Genomic DNA, 20,763 nt, shown 5'->3' with positions numbered 1-20,763 from the left:
CTTTGTTCTAGTGTTCTGTTTGTTTTTAAATTACAAAACTCTTGTTTTCAGCATAACTGGGGAGTCCCCTGAGAATGCAGAACAATCTCCAACCTTGTCTGTGTGTAGACTCATTTTACTGTCCTACTAATTGTCATAGGGCCACCAGCTCTACTTCTTAACATACAGTGGTACCTCAGGTTACATACGCTTCAGGTTACATACGCTTCAGGTTACAGACTCCACTAACCCAGAAATAGTGCCTCAGGTTAAGAACTTTGCTTCAGGATGAAAACAGAAATTGTGCTCCAGCGGCGCGGCGGCAGCGGGAGACCCCATTAGCTAAAGTGGTGCTTCAGGTTAAGAACAGTTTCAGGTTAAGAACGGACCTCCGGAACAAATTAAGTACTTAACCCGAGGTACCACTGTAGTGATCTCCAGTGCTCCTGATGATCATTCTTGTGTGCCAGCCACTGGATGACCATAATAACCAGCAGGTCCTAATTTTGTCAGGACAAACATGGGACATCTATCCCACAGATGCTGCTACATAGCATATTAATAATGCAAAGGGGAAATAGATGACTAGCAAAAGATGCGGTGAAGGATTCCAGCTACTTCTGTGAACTACATTTTCCATCTCCACAGTACAGCTTCCCAGTCAAATGACAATGCAGTTGCCAATTTACACAACATCCAAAAGTATTTCTTTTTCTTTTTCGGTGCCCTGGCCAATGATTCTGATGACGGGTAGCTGCAACAACCACCGCTTTGAACATCAAAGGAAGCCTCCTTGGTTTGCGCAAGAATTCCATTTCATAACATTATATGGGTGGGGTTTATTTTTCTTTTCTGTTCATTTGGGACACGGCTGTATGCCACTGCATAGCCTGAAGACAGCACCCAGTAGCAGGAGCAACAAACTTTATTACATGTTCAGTGTTTTGGAGTTGTTTATATTTAAGTGGATCACTTCAGGTTTTTACCTTACTGCTTTATATTATGACATTTTATAGTTTATTTTGAGAGGGAAAGAAATCCTTTAAAAGGAAAAAGAAATAGAAGTGGGGGTTTTTTTTAACACTAATGGGAAGACAATCCAGCTATTTTCTCTCACCTGAAGTCTCTATAGAAAAATCGTTATGAATGAGGAGGAACTGCCAAATAAAATTGCCCTAGCTGATGACAGTAAGTACAAGTAATAACTTTCCATCATCCCAATATTTTAGCTGTTGCTGTATCATGGGCTCAAGAACTCAGCTGATACATATTGCAGATAAACAACATGCATATGCTATAAAACCCTCATTTGACACTGATGTGCAAAATGAACTGCCTTGGGGACTCTAGTTAAGGGTTGAAAGGCAGTACCAGTATCAAACTTTATTTCGGTCACAGACCAGCATAAGGTAAACCATACAGATAAACTGAACACATAAGACTTAAAACAGGTAAGGAATAAAAACTAGTGATTAAAAGATGATGATTATCATACATACTTAAAAAGATAGAAACAGGGACAAACAGTTAAAAGCGACTATAAGGGAGGGAGTGTGAAGGAGCACAGGTCTTGCATTTTGGGCCTGGTTTGTTACGCAAGCCATCCTTCGACGAATATTCATCCCAGCAGCGCAGAATCTAGCAAGTGAGTATGTAACACCTGGGTTTTCATCTTGAAGTAGCAGGGAGGTATAAAGTTGTTCTGTGCGACCTGGGAATTTATGTAGTATAGTCATGATGAAGCTAGCTTGTATGTCTGCACAGTCATACCTCAGGTTGAAGTAGCTTCAGGATGAATATTTTCGGGTTGTGCTCCACGGTGACCCAGAAGTAACGGAGCACGTAACTTCTGGGTTTCGCCACTCGTGCATGCACAGACGCTCAAAATGACGTCACGAGCAGATGCGCAGACGCGTGTTACATTCACTTCAGGATGCGAACGGGGCTCCAGAATGGATCCTGTTCGCATCGAGAGGTACCACTGTATAGCATTGGCAGTGAAAAAAGGCGTGTTCTGTTCTTTCCAGTTGCCCAGATCCACGTGAGCATTTCCTCTTCCCGTACGGTGTCTTTGTACAGCGGTCTTCCTGGATGGCTGAAGGAAGGGCCTGGCAGTGGGCCAAAGGGAAAACCCTTCGCTGTTTTGGAATTTCAAGGTTGGTTATATATGGCATCTTGGAAGTGAAATGTCTTCTGGTTTTACTGATTAAAAATCTTGGGGTATAATATATCCCTATACTATATCCCAAAGCTCTGTAGAAAGTACATATTATATAATATCAATGGTAAAAAGTCCTGACAATAAAGGGATGGCTTGCACCTATGAAATGCCTAACCCCTTCCCTGCCACACACTTTCCCCCTGAAACGTCTCTCCCTGCTATTCTTCTTATCACCAGTATTCTGGACCCGTATTTAGTTTGCAAACACTGGGGTTGGTAGTACAGTGGTACCTCGGGTTACATACGCTTCAGGTTACATATGCTTCAGGTTACAGGCTCCGCTAACCCAGAAATAGTGCTTCAGGTTAAGAACTTTGCTTCAGGATGAAAACAGAAATTGTGCTCCGGCGGTGCGGCAGCAGCAGGAGGCCCCATTAACTAAAGTGGTGCTTCAGGTTAAGAACAGTTTCAGGTTAAGTACGGATCTCTGGAACAAATTAAGTACTTAACTGTACTGTACTGTATCTATGTTCAGGTGACCAGGAGCTGTTGCAAGTGCCGGCTGCTACATACAATAACCCAGAGACGAGCTCTACCGGTGTCATTCAACATGTAGCCTTTTGAAACCAAACCCATTGTTGTTTGAAAGCGGTGCTATTTTTCTAGAAAAAGAGGTGCCAGAACATCCAGTGAGTTCTGGCTAAAAACAACAACCCTGTTTAAAAGGATGATTACCATATATTCATGTATATGAAGCTATTCCCGCCCCCCTCTCATTTTATATTCCTTAAACATGACCATGTTTGCCTTCCACCCTTAATGGAATTTACACTGAAATTGCCCAGCAAAAACCCAGCAAGAACAACTTGTTTCCTCTGCAGCTGGAAAAGATTGCTCCCCGCACCCTGTTACCTTCCTAAGAACTGCCAGCGGTTAGCTCCATTATTGGATTAATTTGAAAAGCACAGTGTCATTATTTAGAAACGTCTCTCTGACCACACCAGCCTGAACATACCAGCCTGGGGGACACGAATAACTTTTTTTATGTACATAGTATCTGGAAGATCTGCTGTGAAGCCAAAGCTCTTTGCAGCTTCCAGCAGTGCTTATACAACTGCTGTTGAAGATGGCTCGGAGGAGATAAGGGAAAACAAAAGCAACCCTTTAGGAGGCACAAGCTTTGGAAATCAGAGGAAACCTAAACAGCAAATAATCCAGGAGTTTCAGAAGTGTAACGTCGACAATGGCGAGGAACAAGAAAATACCTGAAAGCCACACAGGTGTGATCCAATACTGGGCGGCTTACCTTTGTCCGCACCAAACCACCTGACTCTCAAATGTACGAATGCAATGCCAACTTTTTTCAGAAATGTCTAAAAAACCGGGAAATGATATTCAGGGGTGTTAGTAATCTAGGGCAGGGATGGCTACAGACTTCAGGGTTGTTTGGTGTTTTTTACTGGAACCCCCAAGATTAAACAACCAGAACCAGGTGCAAAAGCTAGAAGGACCAAAGAGACTCTGAGCACAACCTGAGCCTGGGTATTTTTCAGTGCCAGAAATGACCTGAGCTTTCTTCATTGCAGCTGCCTAATTTAGGTGCAAAAAGCCAGTTGTGTTGTTGTCAAATGCTAAATGACTGGGAGTCAGAAATGTTTCCCAATCTACTGCAAATCACCCAGAGATCTGTAGATCCTGATTTGCCTTCTGCCCACACCTGCTCCAAAAGAGATTGGAAACAGCATTTTTTTCCAGCAACAAGAAGTTAAAAAAAAGAAATTTTCTAAGTTTGAAATGGATTTGGTGATCCTAAACAGTCGCGTCTGATGCACAAATGCTTGTTAACACCATCCAGCACCATAGAATTATTGCAATTTATCTGTGAAGATTCTGTACACACAATAACACTGAATAAAATCGCGGTAGGGTGCTTGCTTGGAAGAGACATCACAAATTCAATCAGTACACAGTGTTCATATTACCTGACCTCAAACATAACAATTCTCAATGAAGGCAGCTTTCAACTTTAGCGGCAAGTGACCAAATCATGAGTAACTTAAGTTCAGCTTACGGAAAGCGGAGGTAGTGGTAAAACCATGACGATATCCTCAGGGCATATAGAACTCAAATGTCAGAGAGACTGCTAGGCTAGCTTTCTTATCCCAAAAGGCCTAATTATTATGTATAGAGGGGATTCTTTTATGTATCTGGAGGACCATTCATTCATGTAATCTCCCAGCTGTAGTATGAACTATTTAAGAACTGTTGTCCCTTTACAGCTGCCATTTGTATGGACAATAAGATGGCTTGGAGGAGATAAGATCATGAGATAAGACCAAGACACCATGAAATGTATGTATGTGGATATAACTAACCCTTACAGTTGTTAAACGAAAAGGTTGTCTTAGGTTTTATCAAGCACAGTACAAGGAGTGTGATGGGGAACGGCATCTTTTACTAAAAACGAACCATGAGACATCAGACAACTCTCACCACACTTTCAAAGACCCAATGTGCATGCTCTTACATGTGTGTGAGGACCACATCAGAGCGTATACATCTCATGTGTATCAATCGCAAGGATCAGTGCTGTGTGCGGTTGCCAAGTGTGGCAGCTGTGGGGTTGAGAACGTGCTGCAGGGACGGTTCTCTAAATCATCGAGCGTGTATTAGCCAGAGGGGAAAGGCAGTGAAAGAAGCAGCAGGCAGGAATGCCCGAGACTCTATGCTGAGTTCAAGCATAAGGAATAAACATGCGCTCTACACAACTATAGGAAGCAAAAAAGCACTCATAACCCACTGCTGCACGAAAGGGACAATAGTAAACAAGGAAATGCTTTGCCTCCACATGGCAAGATTGCGAATGGAATTCTGAGTTTACAATGGTGATTGTAGCTTCTGCATAGCCCTGTTTAGGCATTATACTCACCCAACCATAATTGCATACGCTCTAACATTTCACTTTGAAAATAAGGACGTTCTATTCCATCATCATCATTCCAACATATATAAAAACATACTAAAACATTAAACTTCCCTATACAGGACTGCCCTCAGATGTCTTCTAAAGGTTGCATAGTTACTTATCTCCTTGGCTTGGGGGTCGCATAACTCCATACCCTCCAACTTTTATCCAATGAAAATAGGGATGTAGAAAAGTGGGACATCACAGGATCAAATCAGAAACCAGGATAGCTTCGGAAAATCCAGGACTGTCCCTGGAAAATAGGGACACTTGAAGGTTCTGTAATTGCATTGACAGACCAGAGCTGCCCCTGCTAGCCCCCAATACCTGCTGTCCAGGCACTTAGGCAATGTCTGTAAAGGGGAAGATGTACACACTTGTGGGCTCCCTATGCAAGTATCCCTGCCCAGAAGAATATCATGGTCAACAGTATCAAAAGCCACAGGGAGGTCAAGGGCAATTAATAGGGTTGAACTCCCTCATCTTCTTCCTGACAGAGGTCATCAACAAGGCTGTTTCAGCATCATATCCAGGACCGAAGCCTGGTTGAAATGGACCCAAATAATGAGTTTCCTTCCAGCTTGCCTTTAGGTGGGCTGCCACCACCTTCTTGAGTACCTAGTGATAATCCTTACACAAATCCTGTAAGATAGACAAGTATTATTATTTCCATATTGCAGGCTATAGGCAGCTGCTAAGGCTGAGACACAGTGGCATACCTAAGGTCATCTGGTGAGTTGATGACAAAGATGAGATTTCTCTTAGCCTCTATATGTATCAGAATTGCAGGACTACCAAATGATAATTGTTTAAGCATGGTACTCTCTGAACACCATAGTATTATTATCTGAAGATATGCGACCTTGATCATTTCCTTTTTCTCCTTTTGAACACTTCTCAGTCACTACAAAGGACCAGATTTTATCTGCAAGGTTTTATCAACAACAATTCTAGAAAACCTTGCAAGAGACACTTGATAAAACCAACATACACATGTGAAATCACATTCTTTAACTCCTACAGCCAAGTTCCCTACAACCAAATTTCCAAACCCTTTTTAAACCATTGCTTTCTCTGTAAACCAGTTTAGTAAACTGAACTTCCAAGAGAGTTATTCACTCCTAAAATCCTGTTCTGTGGAATTGCTGAAATTTCAAACACTAATGTTATTGTTTACCATTTCTAGAGTACCATCTAGTGTACAAAGTATTTGAAACTTCTTAGCCAATTTGTTTTCACCACAGAATTCCTCCAAAGTAAATACAAATTACTAATCCTGGTTTCCTGCAGGCCAATAGTCTTCATAGCGGAGCAAGGGTACAAATCATTTGTGCCCCAGTTTCTTGTACTCCCCTGCCCCACATCAAAACAGTAAATTGATCAATCAACAGACATTAACAAATATGCATTTAGTGGTAGGGGATACAAAGAAAGCATATAGCACAATGCAAAAATAAAGGAAAGCCAAAAACTCTCCAGACATCATGACATAGAATGGGAGAAGTGGCTACATACAGGGGCACAAGGCTTGTTCAAACCTTAGTTTATTAATCCATGATACAATTCTCCAAACACAGCTAGCATCTGCTTAAGAATGCAAAGAACAACTTCACAAAAACACTGAGAATTGCTTCACATGTTATATTTAAGCTAAGTATCTCACATGCACACATGCTATGCTACAGCAGTCTGTTGAACCCACATGCAGATACTTCAATGTAGGCAATGCACACTCTTAATCCTTAACACTGGGGTACCTCTGATATATGGCACTGAAACTCCTCTCCCTCTTCTCCCCCTCCCCCAGTACTCTCTTTCTAAACCTGAAGTATAGCATCAAGGGGAAAACGCTGGCGTGGTTATGAATCAATACAGCTCCCACTTCAAGTCTGATTTTATGCAAAGGTTTTTAGACAAAACATGCTGGTTTTCCATGCAGTGACATTCTGCAGCCCCACCTCTGAAATACAGTTCTACAAGAAGTCACTGCTCCATAAATGTGTTCCATTTGCTGTATCTGTTTCACTTCTGCTCGCAAGCTAACATTAATTCCCTTTTCTTCCCCTTCCTAAAATGCACACAGGCTGCTAGACACATGTGCATGGCAAATGGAATCTGAACTTAGCTTAACAGCCTCATTTATTCCTGATGGTTTAAATTATTTCATCACAATTAATGACACCCCCTCAGCTTCCTGTGCAGTGCTGCCAGATGTTCAGAGACCACAAAGCCACTCGCTTCTTTGACGGCTAGTGACAAGTTGTCCTCTGAAGGACGTTCCCTGGGTGCCGCTGCCGGATGACACCTCCATTGCTTAGCACCTCTCCCTCTATCTCCCCGAGTTTCAATATTGAGAGGTGTAGGAAGGCATGAGAAACCAGAGCTGTTTTACTGGGGGCATATTCAGTGAAGTGTTTTGAATCTGAAGGAGCTTGCCTCTTGTGACTGGAGTTTCAGACTGTTTGGAGAAAGTAGTGAAGTAGTGTTGACCTTCAACGACTCTTAGCTTCGATCGCATAAATCCCCGTGGTTTTTTTTTGGTTTTTTTTAAGAGAAATAGGAAAATTGACTTTCCTTGACTGTTCGTCCTCAAATCACATAAACGGTACTTGCACATATATGTTCAGGTTCTGAATTTGGTGCAACTTCAATAGTTTGCTGCTCCAGCACAGAAACACCCAATCACCAATGTATGATTTATACTTGAGGGAATTTAAAATGTGTGATGACAATCTGTTGGGGAGGGGCGCAGGGCAAATCAGAGGGGCAGCCAAGGTGGGTCATTTGGCCCAGGGCTTCAAGGTCAAAGGAGAAGTCACATTTAGACACTTGCTAATTTGGGGGGGGGGGCATTTGTTAAGTTTCACAATTTGCTTTTAAGTGCATTGGATCAAATTGTGACAGATACTCTCAGTTTAGAGTTGCAAGCTTAAGCAAATGAGAGATGAGATTTGGTAAAAGACACACTTTTTGTTAAGTGATACAGATTTTGTCAAATGCAGAGGATCAATGGCAACATGGCATGAAAGTGATATACCTCCAACATTTCTCCGATGAAAATAGGGGTGCCCTATTCCAGTATTATTATTATTATTATTATTATTATTATTATTATTATTAGTATACCTCGCCCATCTGACTGGGAGGAGGTGAAAGGTGAGGAGGAAGGTGAAACGGGAGGCGTACGCTTCCCAGTCTCCAGATGCTGGGTTGAACGGCGAGAAGCTGCTGTTGGTTGCCATTCTGAGTTCCTTGTGTCCCGGAGCTGAAGCCTGGATACACGGTGCGAGGCAGCGGTGCGGCAGGTGGCGGTGCTGCGGTGCTGTGTGTGGCAGTCAGCTCAGCGGTATCCCATCCTCGTCGCCAGTGAAATATACTCAGAGTCGCAAAGTGATTTCATGCTCTTTATTCAGCTCATAGTGGTGAGGAGGAATGAAGGAATGAATGTCCCCTCAAAGTATCTGCTTTATATACATTATTTACACAATGGGCTGCACATGATTGGCTAATTCCGGAATTCTACTGTAAGCCAATCAGGTTGTGGATTCACTTCTATCTGGAGCATGATTGGGTGGTTCCTGCCAACCAATCATACTGCTGCCTTGTTCTAGGACCAATCAGACTGCTGCATTCTGAATCCTATTGTTCTAGGACCAATCAGACTGCTGCCTTTTGGATCCTATTGTTCTAGGACCAATCAGACTGCTGCAGTTTGGATCCTATTCAACTCAGTACATAACAATGATCGAATCAGAAACTGGGATGGCTTCTGAAAATCTAGGACTGTCCCTGGAAAATAGGGATACTTGGAGGGTCTGAAGTGAGACTTTTCTTTCGTATTTAGTGCGTATCACAGAAAAGGACTAGAAGAGCATTTGTTGAATGTGTGTATTCAGATTATGTCTCGTTTCTTCTCTTCTGTTTTGATGCCTTATTTTCTTTCCACATGTTGTCATTTTCCCATGGCTGCATTTATTACGGCTAGGGGCCTCAAAACCTGGAAATGGCCTGGGCTGCTTCAGCGGGCTTTTGAGAGGGGCCGCTACTGCCTCAGAAACAACCTCATGCGCATTTTTGGATTCCTCATATACAGAGTTAGGGCAGGCGCAAACATTTTGATGCCTGAGGCAGCCACTCCAAATTCCCTTTCTCAACAGTAAAAATATAAAAATAAATAACTGATAATTTGTTGCCTTATAACAACACCCATCTGCTGCCTGATTCTGGCTAATCAAAAGGGTCTACCCAGTTATACGGCCTTTAAGACCCAGAATCGGAGAGCCTTGTTCTCCCTTTTACTGCTTCTCTCCTCCCCACCCCCATTTTGGTTTTTTGCCACATAGGTTTGTGTGCACACATGGTATATTTTAAATTATGTTATATTGTTTCTTGTTACAGCGAAGCTCTGAGCTTCTCTCATACAGGCGCAAGATAGAGATATGTCACTATCACCTGTGTTCTGTCTGCGATCACTGAGGAGGAGAATGGGGCAAATGATGCCCATTCAAATCAACGCTGGAAAAGCTGAGGGCAATCCCATCAGCCATTGCAAGTACATGCAGCAGATGTTCCAGCGAGTCTTTTTAAAAATGCTAAACTTGGCCAGGGAATAAGAAGGGGCTCAAGTTAACCAGAATTTCAGTATAAAAACACAAGAGGCCACCCTATTGAACAGGCCAGGGAGAAAAATGTGATTTTTAAAAGAAACTATTTTAAAGGGGGAAGTTTGGAGGGATGGACTCATCAGCATAAACCAGCCACCCTTAAAAATGTCTTTATTTGCTGCTGCTTCTATATGTGGCCATTTCTTACTGTTATTATAAGCTATTTCAGAAACAGCTCTCTCTCTCTTTAAAATCACTTAGAACAATTATCAAGGGAACTGGGGAATGTCTCTCTGTTTTAAGCTGTTGAAGTATTAACCCTCCCCATCATTTAAATGTCTAATGTGTGGTTTTTTTCTGTAGGGGGTGTTCATAGGTGCTCTTTTAGAAGTTAGCCAGTTCCTACAACGACTTTACCAGAAGATCCCACAAAAAAAGACATGCGATGTTTTGAAGAGCCTGAGGAGCTCCTATAAGCCTGACAGCCACAGGAACCAAGTTACATCATACTTTCCCCACCTATCATCTCAAAAATAAATAAAACTTAACAGTGTTACCTTGATGCAGATAATTAAAACAACATATTCCTAAGGCCGTTGGAGAATTGCAAAGAGTCGTTATTGACTTCAATCAGTTGTCTCTCAGAAAAAAAAGCTTTATCTGTCTGATGGAGAGAGCCGGGTGGGTTGGGGGAGCGAGGAAGTAGAGAAGGAGCTTGAGTAAACTTTAAACTCTCATGTAGGGATGTATTGCTTGTGTGTCCCTGGCAGATGTGGGAAGGAGATGAAATGGGCAAGGGAGAATCAAATATCCCATCGCTGCAGGTTTGCTGAGGGGGGGAAAGAGCACTGCAAAAAACCTCACATCTGGCAATCATTTGTCAATAGCTGGAAAGAGAGCGGCAGGAAACTTTTGGCTCTTGTGGAAGATGAAAAGACAAAAACCATGTGTCACACACACATACTGCAGTGGTACAATGACTACTACATTTATTGCTTTTCCCCTGCTTTTTTAAAATTTTAATAATGATCTTCAGATACACTCATGTGTGTGTGTGTTTAAAAATGTAGACACTAGACTTGTTAAAGCTGGTGAGTTTATGTACCGATCTTTCTCCCCAGCCACACTTCCAACTAAATTCAAGGGCCATTGTCAGAAAACCATAATCATGCAAAAACATGGACTGCCTCCTACTTTGAGCTGCCGAGCTTGCGGTTCAGTCCGTAAACATAATTAAAATGGAAGACGCTACAGTAATGACGACAGCCATCTTCTCCACAATTTTCGTACTTCGAAATGGGGCGTGTGTGTAAACAGAAAGGGACGTGGTGCAAAAGACAGGGGTTCTGGGACACAGTGCTGCTGACCCCTACAGATCAACATCCAATACATTACAGAATCATCACGGAAGCATGAGGCCACTGGCTGTTTCAAGGAAAAGAGGGACGCTTCCTCCAGTTGCTGTTTCGAAAAGGAAGGATATGAAGAACAGTTTCACCTCCACACACCTAGTTCCATCTGGTTTTGTTCTTTTAATGAAAGGAAAGATCATCCCCACAGAACTATGCGGCAAATAGCAAGTTTAAGGGTTATCCTCACCTCTTTCCCTTGCCTTATGACACTTGAGCTGCATGTTTTTAGCATGCACCTTCTTTTTATGATCGCGAGCTGTCTTGAATTGTTTTCAATACTGCATTTTAATTCTGTAACCCACATAAAAGATTAACACGTAATAATCTTGGGCACCCATATTTCGTATAAAACCATGAAAAAGAATTGCTCTGGGGCGGGGAGGGACTTCGAGTTTTGTTCCTCTTATCCAAGTCACGGGGGTTTAGAAAAATTAAATTTGCATGCAATTCTTACATGGATGGTTCAGGCTATCTTAGTAGAAAGAGTGTGCATCGTTTATTCTGTAAGGAAAGTATATCAGGTGTTGAATGAGCCGGCGAACTCACAGTAGCTGGTTCCATTATTTTATTTAGGAAGACTGTATTTCCCAAACAGTTAATTGCAGTGAAACTACAGAACAGCCAGAATTGTTTGGTAATTACAGGGGGTATCTAATTTAAGCTTAATGGATGTTTATATTTGCATCCCACTATATCTAAAGGATAAATAAATATATAAATAAATAAGGATAGGATTGTGGGTTCCTGTCTTAGAAATGGCACAATTTATCTCAGATAGACTAGTGCTGGATCATCACTTACTTTTAACCACCAACACATTCCTGTGCTGGCATCCATCAAATTTAACCAGAATACAAAATTATTAACTAAATAAGCAACTGTGGGTTAATTACAGCAGTCTGAATGTAAGCAATATGCAGTAATCTGTAAGAAATAAGAAAATGCTTTATGACCAGAACTTCATGCAAAAAAGTGGTGCTTTCTCTACATTTTTCAAACAACTGTTCCAACTGAGAATGCAAAATTTCAAATATTCATATATATTTTTTGCATGACATGCATGAACAAGTACATAAACATATTTGGAAATATGGATAAAATTAAATGTTTAAGTGTATGTAATTGTGAATAATCCCATTTGGAATACATGGGCCCCCTACAGAGCCATGAAATCAAGTGTCCTAAATTTAATCCAATTACATTCAATAATCAGGGAAGTAATTCTGTCTGGACAGTGACAGAAACAAAACCGAAGAAAGAAATATAACACATGTGTGTGCATACACAGTCCATGAAGAAAAAATATGGAACAATGAGGAACACTTTATACATCTCACAGAGAAAATTTCTTACTGAGTATACTCAACAGGAAACCGCCCCCTGATGATTCCTGTTATGATTCGTGTGCTTGCATTCATACTGAATATTTTTTTATATGCTCATTTCAAATATTTTATGTGTATTCTTGAGGGGGTGGAATGTAAAAGTGTGAAATGGCCAAGTGGCTTGTGTCACACAAGATGTTATGATCATAGATATTGCATAACACATTCACCATTACTTAGTACTTGTTAAATGCTGCCTAAAAATAACCAGTCAATAACCAGGAATATCAAAACAAACCAATGAACAAAAAAACTATTGTCTGGATCCAGAAATGTGGTTATCATTAACCATCACACCAAGGTTTGCAACTGGTTTGGTTGACTCTAACCATAGTTCATGTTAACTAAAGTATGTTTGTCTGGATACCATGGGAAGCTAAAAGCAGAAGTTGACAGGGGCTTTCCAAATATATATAGCCACATGAAAGAAAATACTATATGTTGCAGGACCAACATGAAGGACACAATGCAAAGAATATTTCAAGTGGTAACTACTAGGTGCCAAACATACAGCTTCCAAATTTACCCTCTGAGACCGCTTAACTGGTTGCAGTTGCAGGACAAACACACCCAAAATTAACCAGCACACCTAACTTAACCCAATCTTGTCTTTTTTCTCTGCATACATAAACCCCTTTTATACAGTAAGTCTAGACCCCTGCAATGCAGGAATCCCAACTAAAGCATCCATGACCAATGGCCATCCAACCTCAGCTTAAAAACATCCAAGGAAGGGGAGCCCACAATAGACTTAAATGAGGATGAAACATATCTAAGAAGCTTCTTGGCAGAGAACTCACTTGTCAAATTAAGACCATCTATCTTCCAATGAGGTTGGCAATTTCAGAGTTCAGGTCACCGCAGGCCTTAGGTTTATGCAAAGGCAGCCCTGAAACTTAAATGCTGTCTTTGTTCCCCATAAGATGAGTGTGGATCAAAGGGATCTACTTCTGCTATGTCTCCCCTCACCCAGCACAAACTCCAGACAGGCCTCAATGAAAGGTCTGACCAAGATGAAAACAGAAATTGGGTCTAGAATGCCAAAGAAGGCTGTTCTGATGTCACTGTTTTAAAAAAAAGCACTTGGCCATCCCTTTAAAATGTAAGCGGAGATAGAGGAAACACGGGTAACCTCGGCTTCCCCCTTTCCTGCTTACACTGTAAGTGAGACGGCAGAGATTATGTATTTCCCTCGTGTGGATATGTGTGAACCGCTTCTGCATCCAGAGCTCTCCTTTTGATGTTATGGTGGGGCTGGAAAAGATGACGTCTCCGTTTCTCACGTTTGTTTTTTATAATGTTCAGGAGAGTGCTCACATTAAGACCTTGGTTTAAAAGACGGGTGATTTGAAAAGAGGAATTGCTGCTCAGGTTGTCAGTTACCCCATGCCCAAGCCAAGGAAATGTTCCAGAGGCTAAAGGAATAGGCGGTTATCAAGTAATCATACCTCTCTCCCCACAATATGCTGTGATGTAATGCAACAACAGATGAGCCTTGCTCGCAGGAACGAAGCTTTGAACACCCAATCGGATGGAAATGGAGAAAGGTAAAGGATATACCCTGAGTAAGGAGAGCAACCAATGATTCTGGCTACAGAAATCTTCAGATGGAAGAAGCTGTCATGAGAAAGACCATATTTGTTAAACAATGACTGTGCAAGGCATATATTACAACAATATAGTCCCTAGAGAATCTGAAGCCTGCCAGATACATCCAGACAAGATGCACTGGGAAACGCAAGGGAAGGAATCATATGCAGTTAGAAAAGGAGAGGGAATTACTCTAGTCAATTTCTCAACGGTCCTGTGTTTTTCATAAAGCAACTTCAGTAAGACTATAGAAGCACATGGAGAGCAAGTTCCATTTGCAGGGAATAGTTTAGAGTAAGCTATGAAAACGGTCAGAATGTCAGACAGATAAGGAAAGGTATGGACTCCATGTGAGGTGAGGATTTGTGGCCCTCAAGATGTTCCTATGTAGCCCCTGACTTCAAGAGGGCCCACAGTGCTGTGAGACTGATTTTAACCAGCCCACCATGACCCACTGGCTGTGCTGTTCCCCACCAGGAGACATAGACTTTTACCATGACAGCCAAACTAGACATGACATGGAAGACCCATAAATAAGATCTCCTGAGTTGTGTGAGGATCCCACACAAGTTTTAAGTTGCTGTGTGATAGCAGTAACTTTTTCCCTGTGGAGAAAATACCAGCTCTGGGGAGATTATTCCAGCCTGGAAACAGACACCAGGGATGTGGTCCTGATTCTCACCACCACCATTGTGACTTCTAATGATTTTTATTTTATTTCTGAATGCAAACTATTCCTAACTTTATATTGGGGAAGGGACGTAGGTAAGTGCTAGCTTGCCTGCTTTGCATTGAAAAGGTCCCAGGTATTATGTATTTGTACGTGAGAGAGACAGAAAGGGAGGGGTGTGTGTGTGTGTGTGTGTGTGTGTGTGTGTAAGAAGGAGGGCAGAGACACAAGTAGGTCTGCATATGTCTCAAGTTTAACAGCGCTATCATGTACACATATCTATTCAGATGGGCTTTATTGGATTTAACCTCAGGTACATATGCAGAAGTTACTTTATACAGGAAAAACTGGATATACAAGGAGCCAAATGGCAATGATGGTGTCAGGTCAGAAAAGTTAGCTTTTTCTTCAAGAAAGCAGTATACCAGGCAGCAATGCCTACAGACAGGAGTGGCCACTATGAAATGGTTGCCAGAAATGAAGGTCTTCTACTTCCCCCTAAATATCCTCCCAAGCTGTATGTTTCCCAAGCAGCCTTAAACTACACCAGGGCTGGGGGGAGTGGGTTGGATCTGTGCCTGCTGTTCTGCTACACGCATAGCCCTCCATGGCTTTGGGGGCAATGCAGGAGGGGAACTTAGGACAGTAGGAGCAGCAAGCTCCTGGGACACTACATCTGCTGAGTCTGGTCTGCTTTCTGTCCTCCTGCTCGCTAAAGCCTGTTGCCTCTTCAGCATCTAGCCCAGGGGTTGGCAAAGTTTTTGTGGCTTGGGCCAGTTCACGGTCCCGCAGGCAGCACGGTGGGCCTGAGTGTGCGCACGCACACATGCACAAACGCTTTTTCCGGCGCTCCTTCTGGCGTGGAGGCGTGTGCAGCTTCCCATTGGCTGCAGGAGCAATGGGAAGCCAGCCAGGATCATGGAAGGCGGTCCCTGCTCAGCTCAGCACGGTTTAGCGTGGCGCATGGGAGCAGACTGAGTGGGCGGCGGGGGCCCATCAGCCGGTTAAACAACCCCCATGGGCCACTTGTATTTTAATACTTTGTTGGAAGCCGCCCAGAGTGGCTGGGGAAACCCAGCCAGATGGGCGGGGTATAAATAATAAAATTATTATTATTATTATTATTATTATTATTATTATTATATGGGCCTTTGGTTGCCGACCCCTGGTCTAGCCATTCCTCCCCTCCTCTGACCTCACCTCAGTGTCCCATCACCAATCCCCTGTCTCCGAGCCTTTTCCTCTGAGGCTTTACTATGGGGTTCCCTGGCTGGTGCTTTGCACTATTCCTCTTCATCCAGCCAGTCCCTGGCAGTCGGTGGGTTCTCTTATTTAAACGAGCCTCACCATATCGGTCAAAGGTGATTTCATTTTAATGAATGGGGTCAAGAGGGAGAGGTGTAGTTGGAGGAGAAAACTCCCAAGAATTCTGGAGCCAGCCCTTCAGACAAAGGGCAAAGGAGGATTTTAGAATGCAATCAGAACTCCAAGATGCCGCCACCAAACTTAGGCTGTGGGTCAAACTTGAGATTCAAATAGAAACAACAGTATTCAGGCATTTAAAAATGCAGCTTCAGATATTCTGCCTGCCTTATCAATCCTTATAGCTCTTTCAACTGTATTTATGGTAGAGATCTCAACGATTGCTTTTTATGAGAGTCTGTTTTGTTGCCAAACCAATAAACACCCTGTGTGGCATTCTTTTTCCCTCTCTCTCTCTCTTTAATATTTATATTTTATCAAGGTGATTTCAATTAAAAGAAATAAAGTGACAGAGGGGAAAAGAAGGGAAAGTGAGAGGGAGGAAAACTGCATTCTTGTGTGGCATTCTTGTGAGAACCTGCCAAACGCATTTCCATGCCAAGCATAGCTCTTGTTCCGTTTCTCGTCCCAGCTTTACTTAGCTATAATACTCGACCCACTGAAATTAATGGACCTAGCTTAGTTATGTTCATCAATTTCAAGGGGTTTGCTCGGAGTAAAACTTAGGCACATACCACACCATTCTGTCACATGTGCCGTTTCCCAGCACCACCACATGCAAGCTAGAGGGGCAACAGAAGCAAATTCCATAGACCAAAATACTTGAGAATTTGCTCTGATTTTAATGCTGTGTTGATAGATGAGGAGTGCAGACATGTGTTAGCATATAGTGGCCAATCACATGAGTAGCAACATCAGAAGAAGAATTTGGATTTGATATCCTGCTTTATCACTACCCGAAGGAGTCTCAAAAGTGGCTAACATTCTCCTTTCCCTTCCTCCTCCACAACAAACACTCTGTGAGGTGAGTGGGGCTGAGAGACTTCAGAGAAGTGTGACCAGCCCAAGGTCACCCAGCAGCTGCATGTGGAGGAGAGGAGACGCGAACCCGGTTCACCAGATTACGAGTCTACCGCTCTTAACCACTACACCACACTGGCTCTCAGAACTTGCCCTTTCCAAGCAATCTCCTGGAAATGTTATTTATTATGGCAGCTCACCTATGGGTCTCGGAGACTTTCAAAGCAGTCTGAAATTATGTGGGAAGGAATGGCAGTAGTCTTTGTGACACCACAAAGGATACTTTTTCAGTGTTTGTTTTGTCATGATGCTGTTAGTTTTATGCTATCCCATCCGTTCGGCCTAAATATTTACGTATCCAGATAACACCACTTGCAAAGTCTGAAATAACCTATGCAGTACGCCTGGGGTTTTCCAAAATCTGTACACTTATTGACATCTCTACTTACTGTAATAAGTGGATTCAAATTGGCTTAGCGTGTCCCCAGGCTGTTGCTATATCGAGGGAGGGTTTCAAGTGCATACTATAAATTTAGGTTTGCCCAATTCAAGTGCATTTAAGTGCTCTCTTACCCTAGTACAACAACAGTACTGTTTAAAAAAGAAAACAGGCATTTTGGCAGTTTCAAACGTGATGGGAAAATGCATTGAAAAGGGTGGGGTGAATGAATGATTTAATGGGAAAGTGTAAAAACACCCTGCAAGTAAACCAGGATAAAAGCAGAACGAATGTATGTACGGCCTGCAAACAAACTGGAACAAATACTCAGTAAAGACCGGATATAATTCACCCTCTGCAGAAGCTTTGGGTAAGCAAATCAAGATGGGTGTTCAATAAATAGGTCATCTGAGGAGCCATGCAGTCCTACACTGGGGGTAGAGAAGCAAGGGCCACCTTCCTGGTGATCTTCTGTGCAATGCATGTCGGGGGGGGGGGGGCGGGCAGGGCCAGAACCAAAGCTGAACAATAGATGTGGTTCTTACCTTTCCAGGCAGCAAACAACAGATGTTCCTACAGGCACACAAACACACCATACAGCCAAGCAAAAGAGGCACTATTACAGTTAAAGCACACTTTCTGGCCAGGCAAAGAGACTTTAAGTTCAGAACAGGGGTGTGCCCCGGGTAGACTCCCTGGGGTTGGTGAGAGAGGCCTGGGGGGGGGGGGCAGCATTTGGCTTGTCAGCTGGCATTTCTCTACTCCTGCTGTACACATTTACCCAGGAATAAGTCCCAGTGAGCATGGCGCAGGATTCCACTGTCCATCTGGCTTTTTGATAAATAAAACTAAAATTTTGTACTTTATGTGGGACAGCTGCATAGTCCTGCATTGCAGGGGGGCTGGATCAGATCCTTAGGGTCCCTTCCAACTCTGCAATTCTATGCAATTTTTGTTCATGCCAGTTAGCCTGATCTCGGAGTCTCAAGTTTTCTCTTTCCAACAGGATCAGAGAGCTCCTTTAGAGTCAAACAAAATTATGAGCCGGCACACTTTGACCTCCCAACTTTGCCCCAGTCTGAATGACAATGGGTAATTCAAATTCGATCACACAATTATCCTATAGTGAAATTATTTATCACAATACAATTCATAGTCTGCTGCCTGAATCTTATTCTACTGTTTTACAAGAGTCACATCATTCCTTGAGATTCTATACATATTTGGATGGTCTGACATGCAAATGTGTAGCTGGATACTGTTTTGATCCACGCTGACTGCTACTAAATTTATTTTAACAACAACTACAAGGGTTCAAGCTTTAATGGTTGGATGACATTTCTCTGATACGGAGCTAAATTCCTGTTGTCAAAGCATCAGAAATGAGTAGCAAGGGTTTTCCAAATGTCCCTGTACAATCCCTTGAGCAAAGCAGGGTTGAGAGGATAGCTACTGTGCTCTGAGCATCTCAAAGGAATAACAAGACTGTGTGAAAGCACTATTTACAATTTGCTTTGTGTATAATCAGCACAAAAAAACCCTACAAGAAGCAAAAAGGCCTTTCTTCTTCCCCATCTTCATTCTGAAGAATGAAAAAGCAACAGCCACGCAGTTTTATGACAAGAGAATTTAAGGCTGTACAAATTCTGAGCCAAGAATGAATATGGTATATCACCCATACACACTTCTTCTATGCATTCAGTTCACCACAAGGATCACCATGGCCCAAACCATGGGGTGATGTACAGAACACACTGCTGCTGTTCTAAAGCAGCTACACTGGTTGCCAGTTTATTTCTGAGCCCAATTCAAAGTGCTCAAAATGGTATTTAAAGCCCCATATGATTTGAAACCCAAATACTTGAAATACAACCTCACCTTCCATGCAAACCAGCCAAGGTGTTAAGATCAACAGAGGGGGGGGGGTTCTCTTGATAGTTCTGCCAACCTTGAGCATGAAAAAAGTGGTGGGAGAAGTCTTCCACTGTTGTAACCTACCTGACGACTCTTTTGCATGTTTGGTTGCATTTACTTTGCTTAAAACACTTTGTTGTTCTAACCCACCTTACAACGAAGGGCAAGTGAGCACTATAAAATAACTTACCAGGCAGAAAGCCCACTCTAGGAATCCATTTGTTCAACACCAGACAACACATCTGTTTGGAGATGAGACTGGAGGCAGAGAGCTGGATTCAGACATTTCCCCACAAACAAATAGCCAGTGATATCGAACACCAACTGTACAGAATGGCGCAAGTGCCTTTCCAAATCTTGGACAGGGCTTTCACACTAGGGAAGCAAACTCACAGCTTTCCCACTTTTCGTGTGCTTTATCTCCTACTTGATCAGGAACTGTAGGATTACCAAGAAACATCTTCAGGTAAACAAACGGACAAGTACTGTTGGAAAGCAAAAAAGAAAGTAAGAAGGCATCTCTCTCAAAACTTATTTTGGGCTACATGGGGGGGTTGAAAGCTGCAATCCTATGTACACTTAGCTGGAAATAAGTTCTATGGTGCAGCACCACACCGTCCAAGTGTCCCCAGGGACAGTCCCAGATTTACAGAATTCATCATGGTTTCTGATTTGATCCAAGAATGTCCTGCTTTTCCTTAAAGGCAAAGGCAAAGGTACCCCTGACCATTAGGTCCAGTTGTGGACGACTCTGGGGTTGCGGCGCTCATCTCGCTCTATAGGCCAAGGGAGCTGGCGTTTTGTCCGCAAACAGCTTCCAGGTCATGTGGCCAGCATGACTAAGCCACTTCTGGTGAACCAGAGCAGTGCATGGAAACACCGTTTACCTTCCCGCCGGAGCGGTACCTATTTATCTACTTGCACTTGACGTGCTTTCGAACTGCTAGATGGGCAAGAGCTGGGACCGAGCAACAGGCGCTCACCCCATTGCTGGGATTTGAACCACCGACCTTCTGATCAGAAAGCCCTAGGCTCTGTGGTTTAGACCACGGCGCCACCCGCGTCCCTTTTCCTTAGGACACCTCAATTTTCATCGGAGAAATGTTGGAAGGTATGGAGCCACAGAGATAAGTAACTAGGAAACCTTTAGAAGAAATCCCTACATAGGGAATTTCCTTAATGTTTAATGTTTTATTATGTTTTATATATGTTGGAAGCTGCCCAGAGTGGCTACGGCAACCCAGTCAGATGGGCAGGGGCTTATTATTATTATTATTATTATTATTGACTAGGATGTCCCTATTTTCATTGGAGAAATGACATATGGATAGACTGAGAGGCAAGTGCTGTCGTATATGTGC

The 20,763-nt window shown here is 42.7% G+C and overlaps 1 protein-coding gene and 1 long non-coding RNA gene across 13 annotated transcripts in view; one reads left to right on the top strand and one right to left on the bottom strand.

Annotated features, from left to right (window-relative positions):
- BNC2 (basonuclin zinc finger protein 2) overlaps positions 1-20,763 on the bottom strand; it is a 398,619-nt gene that overhangs the window by 216,443 nt on the left and 161,413 nt on the right. The gene's annotated exons all lie outside the window — the stretch shown is intronic.
- LOC310753101 lies at positions 856-10,699 on the top strand. Its single transcript, XR_014543183.1, has 3 exons — positions 856-1,167; positions 2,007-2,135; positions 10,073-10,699. It is a non-coding gene; the product is annotated as an uncharacterized lncRNA (long non-coding RNA).

This window comes from Podarcis filfolensis, assembly GCF_964270895.1.
Source record: "Podarcis filfolensis genome assembly, chromosome: 17".
Taxonomy (NCBI): domain Eukaryota; kingdom Metazoa; phylum Chordata; class Lepidosauria; order Squamata; family Lacertidae; genus Podarcis; species Podarcis filfolensis.
Note: the sequence above shows the minus strand (reverse complement) of the source record. Positions and strands in the feature narration are given on the sequence as shown.